Raw genomic sequence first — 6389 nt, forward strand, 5'->3', positions numbered from 1 at the left:
AGGCAGGCACTCTAAGGGGAACTGGAGTCATTCTAGGAGTGTGGCCTTGAGCTGTTAGAAACTATGCTGGTGCTTGTTCAAGTCTCTTAGTATGGCAGGGGCGCGGGGTCTGGACGAAATCATTTGTGCCAAGAGTCTGCAGTTTTTACAAGTTAAGGTTGAGGCTTAGTTGAGAATAGGGCTCAGAGGAGCTTGACTAGAGTTTGGTCAAGAAGAGAGTCTTGATCACCTTTCCGCTGGCCTTCTCTCCTTAGGCCCTAGCCTCAGGACATTCTGCTGACTCCTCTCTACATTCTCCCCTCAAAGACTGTCCCCCAGGAGTAGCATTCCTTTTAACATATGCAAAAATCAGCTCAAAATGCATTAAAGACTTAAACATAAGACCTGAAGCCCTAAAACTCCTAGAAGAAAACAGGGGGAAAGCTCCTTGACATTGGTCTTGGCAGTGATTTTTTTTGGCGATGACACTAAAAGCATAGGCCACAGAAGCAAAAATAAGCACATGGGACTACCTCAATCTAAAAAGCTTCTGCACAGCAAAGGAAACAATCAACAAAATGAAAAGGCAACCTACAGAATGGTAGAAAATATTTCCCAATAATATATCCAGTGAAGGTTAATATCTTAAATATATAAGGAATTCATAAAACTCAGTAGAGAAAAAAAAAGATTAAAAAATGAGCAAAGGACCTGAACAGACATTTTCCCTAAAAAGACATACAAATGGCCAACAGGTACATGATGTATAATACCAACATGTACATCACTAATCATCAGGGAAATGCAAATCAAAACCACAATGAGATATTGTGTCACACCTAGTAGGATGGCTGTTGTCAAAAAGTCAAATATAGTAAGTGCTGGCAAGGATGTGGAGAAAAGGGAACCCTGTACACTCTTGGTGGGAATGTAAACTGGTGCAGCCACTATGGAAAACAATATAGATGTTCTTTAAAAAATTAAAAATCGAACTACCATATAATCTAGCAATCCCACTTCTGGGTATATATCCAAAGGAAAAAAATCACTCTCTCCAAGAGATATCTGTACTCCCATGTCCATTGCAGCATTATTCACAATAGTTAATACATGGAAACAAACTGTCAGTGGATGGATGGATAAAGAAAATGTGGTATACATATACAATGGAATATTATTCAGCCTTAAAAAAGAAGGAATTCCTGACACTTGTGTCAACATGAATGAACCTGGAGGACATTATGCTAATTGAAATAAGCCAGATACAGAAAGGCACATGTTGCATGATCTCACTTATTTAATTTATTTATTTATTGGACATGCTGCATGGAATGTAGGATCTTAGTTCCCCAACCAGGGATTGAACCCACACCCTCTGCAGTGGAAGCGTGGAGGCTTAACTGCTGGACCACCAGCATGATCTGGTCCCTGCATGATCTGACTTAAATGTGGGATCTAAAAATGTCCAATTCATAGAAACAGAGAGTAGAATGGTGGTTATCAGTGGCTGAGGGGTGGGAGAAATGTGGAGATGTTGGTCAAGGGTACAAACTTTCAGTAATAGAATGAATAAATACTAGAGACGCAATGTATTACAAGTGACTATAGCTAATAATAATGTATTGTATACTTGAAATTTTCTAACAGAATAGATCTGAAGTGTTTTCACCACACACACACAAAATGGTAACTATGTGAGGTGATGAATATGCTAATTAGCTTGATTGTGGTACTTATTTCACAATGTAAACATATATCAAAACATCACATGTGTACCTTAAATACAATTTTTATTTGCCAATCGTTCTTCATAATGTTGAAAAAAAAAGAAACCAGATGTGGGACTTCCCTGGTGGCACAGTGGTTAAGACTCCACACTCCCAATGCAGGGGGCCCGGGTTCAATCCCTGGTCAGGGAACTAGATCCCATATGCATGCCACAACTAAGAGTTCACATGCCACAACTAAGGAGTCCCCCTGCCACAACTAAGGAGCCCACCCACCAAAACTAAGACCCAGCATAACCAAATAAATAAATATTAAAAAAAGAAACCAGACACAAAAGAATACCTGCTATATAATTTCATTTATATGAAATTCAAGATATACAAAATTAATTTATGGTGATAGAAAGCAGAAGAGTAGTTGTTTGGGGTAGGGAGAGGGGATTTATGTAATTGAGTACAAGGAAATATTCTGGGTGATGGAAATTTTCTATATCATGATTAGGGTGGTAATTACATAGGTCTATACATTTATTGAAACTCATATGTATTCTTTATGTATGTGCAATGTAAATTATGCCTCAATAAAAAAATACATATATTTAAAGTTATCACTGTATCATTTGTTTGTTACTAGTGACACTGGCCCTGTATTTTTGAAATGACCCACTTGTCCTCCTGGACCTTAAAGTGTGTTTGGGGCTATAGACCAGCAAACAGACAACTACCATGCTCTGCAGTAAGTGTAATGATAGCAAAAGTCCAGGGCACCTTGGGGCTACATAAGAGGGCCCCTAACTCAGATCTGGGAGAGTCAGGGAAGGTTCCCAAGAGAAAGTAAAGTCTAAGCTAAGAACTGAAGGATGAATGGAAGTTGTTTAGGCAAATGAAGGGGAAGAGGAAGAGCAGTGTTCCTGGAACAAGAGAGGAAGAAAGAGATGGCTTGTTCACTTTATCCTAATATGAGATTTGGAAACATTTTAAGTAGGGAGGTGAGATAATAAGAATTATGTTTTAGAAAGCTTATTCCAATGGCAAGGTTGGAGACAAAGAGACCCATTGGCAGGTCAGTCCCTGCTGCTAGAGAGGCTGATAAGTAAGGCCCCTAGCCATAGAGATAGAAATGGTCAGGTCTGAGAGATACTTAAGAAGTAGAACCAAAGGGACTTGGCTGATTGGTTTATGGAGAATGAAGGAGAGGGAGGTGTCAAGGATGCTGCCTAGTTTACTAGCATAGTCACTGGGTGGAAGGGGTAGAGTCGTTCACCAGGGTAGTGAACTTGGGAGGAGGAGCAGATTTTGGAGGGATGATGGTAAGTTCATTTGGGCACATACTGAGTTGAATTTGAAGCTTAAGAAAATATGGATTTTTGGAGTCATCAGCATTTAATTTTCATCGAAGTATCAGGACTTTATGGCCAGGTGAAGGAGTCATAGGGAAAAGAAATTGAAAATTTATGGGAGAAAAAGGAATCATTGTCAGATTGTGAGAGGAAGCTGGGAAATTGGGATAGATTCTTTTATCTTCAATTTCTTAACATGAAAAATATCAAACATAAAGAAAAGTTGAAAAAAATAGTTCAAGGAATACCTGTGTACTCTCCACTTAAGTTTAATAATTGTTACTATTTCCATAATAGCTTTATATTTGTTTATATGTGTGTCTACATTTTTCGTTTTGCTGAATTATTTGAAAGTTACACTTCAGTATTCATTTCCTAAAAATAGGGGCATTCATATATATAACCACAATATCATTATCACACTTAAATAATAATTAACAGTTATTACTTAATATAATTTAATATCCAATCCATATTCAAGATTCCCAAATTTCATTGGGAATAAATAAATAAAAAACATGGGGCTTCCCTGGTGGTGCAGTGGTTAAGAGTCCGCCTGCCAATGCAGGGGACATGGGTTCGTGCCCCAGTCCGGGAAGATCCCACAGGCCGTGGAGCGGCTGGGCCCGTGAGCCATGGCCGCTGAGCCTGCGCGTCCAGAGTCTGTGCTCCGCAACGGGAGAGGCCACAACAGTGAAAGGCCCGTGTACCGCAAACAAACAAACAAACAAAAAAAACATTTATCACCTCACACAGTTTTTGTAGGTTGGGAATTTAGGAACAGCCTGGCTGGGTGATTCAGTCTCGTCTCTCTGAGGTTGCAGTCAAGATACTGGAGAGAGTTGTAGCCATCTGAAGACTTCACTAGGGCTGGAAGATCTGCTTCTGAAATTGTTCACAGTTGCTAGCATGTGGATGGCAAGTTGGTGCTGGCTGTTGCAGGAGGCCTTGATTTCTTAACACATGGACCTTTCCAAGAACTGCTTGAGGGCAGCTGGTTTCCTCCAAGAGAACCTTGGGTGATTTTGCTGTTTAAAATGGACTCTAAGCATAGTGATGAAGTGCTTTCTAGTGTTCCAAGGCATAAGAAGGTTGTCATTTGCCTTAGGGAGAAAACACATGTGTTAGATAAGCTTCCTTCAGGCATGAATTATAGTGCTGCTGACTCTGAGTTCAATGTTAATGAATCAACAATATATATTAAAGATGTCTTTAAACAGAAACACACATAAAGCAAGGTTATGTATTGATCAGTTGATGAAAATGCTGTGACCAGAGGCTCAGAGGAGCCTTACCCCTTACCCTAGGAGCAATGATTGAGTATTTGCTAATTCAGTGTTTATTTATCCATATTTATTTCCTCTCCTTTCTTACATAAAAGTTCAAATTTTCATTGCAGTTTTTTGTCATTGGAATATATTTTGGGAGCAGGCGACAATCACTGCCTCTGCCCCCCCCCACCCCACCACAGGAACATGTGCCAGCTGCCATATCTGCACACCCCCTATCAAGGGGATAATGCCCAGCACACACTTAGGAAAGAGGTGGAAAGCATCCAAACTAAAAGCAGCCCTAGGGCCAAAAATATTAAACCAATACAAGCTATACAAGGATGCTCCTGCATATAAATAGCCTTCCAAGACTACAGTAGATAATTGTTTCTCCTAAATTCACAGAGTAAGAGAAATATAAGTAAAATGAAGAAGCAGAGAAACCACTCCCAGTTAAAAGATCAAGAGAATTCCCCTAAAGGAACAAACAATGAAACAGTCCTCTTCAGTCTAATAGACACCGAGTTCAAAAAGGAAGTAATGAAAATACTGAAGGAATTAAGAAAACTTATCAACAGAAATGCAGATTACTGTAAAAAGGAACTAGAAACTATAAGGAGGAGGCAAGAAAAATTAGGAAATTCATTTGCTGAGATGAAACCTTAACTAAAGACAGTGAATAGCAGAATGAATAATGCAGAAGAACGAATAAGTGATCTGGAAGACAGAATAATGGAAATCACCCAATCAGAACAGCAGGCAGAAAGACAAATGAAAAAAAAAAATTGAAAGCAATATAAGACACCTATGGGATAATATAAAGTGTGCCAATCTACACATAATAGGGATCTCAGGAGAAGAAAGAGAAAAGGGGATTGAAAATGTAATTGGAATGTATTTCACTGAAAATATACAGAGAGCTGTGTTCAAAAATCACTTTTTGGGGTTTCCCTGGTGGTGCAGTGGTTAAGAATCCGCCTGCCAATGCAGGGGACACGGGTTCAAGCCCTGGTCCGGGAAGATCCCACATGCCGTGGAGCAACTAAACCCGTGCACCACAACTACTAAGCCTGCACTCTAGAGCCCGCGAGTCACAACTACTGAAGCCCGCGCACCTACAGCCTGTGCTCCGAAACAAGAGAAGCCACCGCAATGAGAAGCCTGCGCACCGCAATGAAGAGTAGCCCCCGCTCGCCGCAACTAGAGAAAACTAGCGCACAGCAACAGACCCAATGCAGCCAAAAATGAATAAATAAAATAAATTAGAAAAAAAGAAGGGGACAGATTCCCCCCCCCTTTAATAAAAAAAAAATCACTTTTCTCTGTGATGTTACGTTACCAATTCAATATACAGGTATATTGGTTTTGGTCTGCTTTCAGTTTTGTTTACTTTTTTCTTTTCTATTTTTTGAATATGAAAAACATATACATTGATTGACAGTTAAAAGTCTCACTACAAAGAAATGTCTCACTTCCATCTTTATCCCTTCCAGCCGTAAAGGTTAACCATTTTTTGGTGTGTCCAGTGTTACCTTTAAGAGGTTTTTAAAAATACAAATTCAAGTAAATAAATATGTATATATATTTTTATGTTCCCTCCTTTACCATATTTTGCTTTTTGTTGTTGTTGTTATCTGGATACCCTGGAGGTCACCGTGTATCAGTTCTTAGAAACCATCCTCACGTTTTATGAGACGGAGCGTTCACTTATAAGCACTCCACAGTTTTATTTAACTCACTGAAGCAACCGTTTTGAAGCTGGCACATTAACAGCTCACTTGCTGCAATCAGACCGAGTTCAAATCCTGGCTCCCTCACTTACTTACAGAACGTTTCATCTTGAGTGAGCCATCTACCATCTTTGTGTCTTACTCTTCTAATCTGTAAAATGAGGATGTTGAAAAAACAGCACACAACTCATTAGGCTTTAGGAGCAATACATCAATTAATACGTTAAAACGCTTAAGATAGTACATGGTGCATAGGAAGCCCGCAACTTAAATAAAAAGCGGGGTGGGTGAGAATGATGATGATGTGTAGCAGCTTCGAGTGAATGTCGGGGAAAACCCTGT

This window comes from Lipotes vexillifer, unplaced genomic scaffold (assembly GCF_000442215.2).
Source record: "Lipotes vexillifer unplaced genomic scaffold, Lipotes_vexillifer_v1.1 scaffold1102, whole genome shotgun sequence".
Taxonomy (NCBI): Eukaryota; Metazoa; Chordata; class Mammalia; order Artiodactyla; family Lipotidae; genus Lipotes; species Lipotes vexillifer.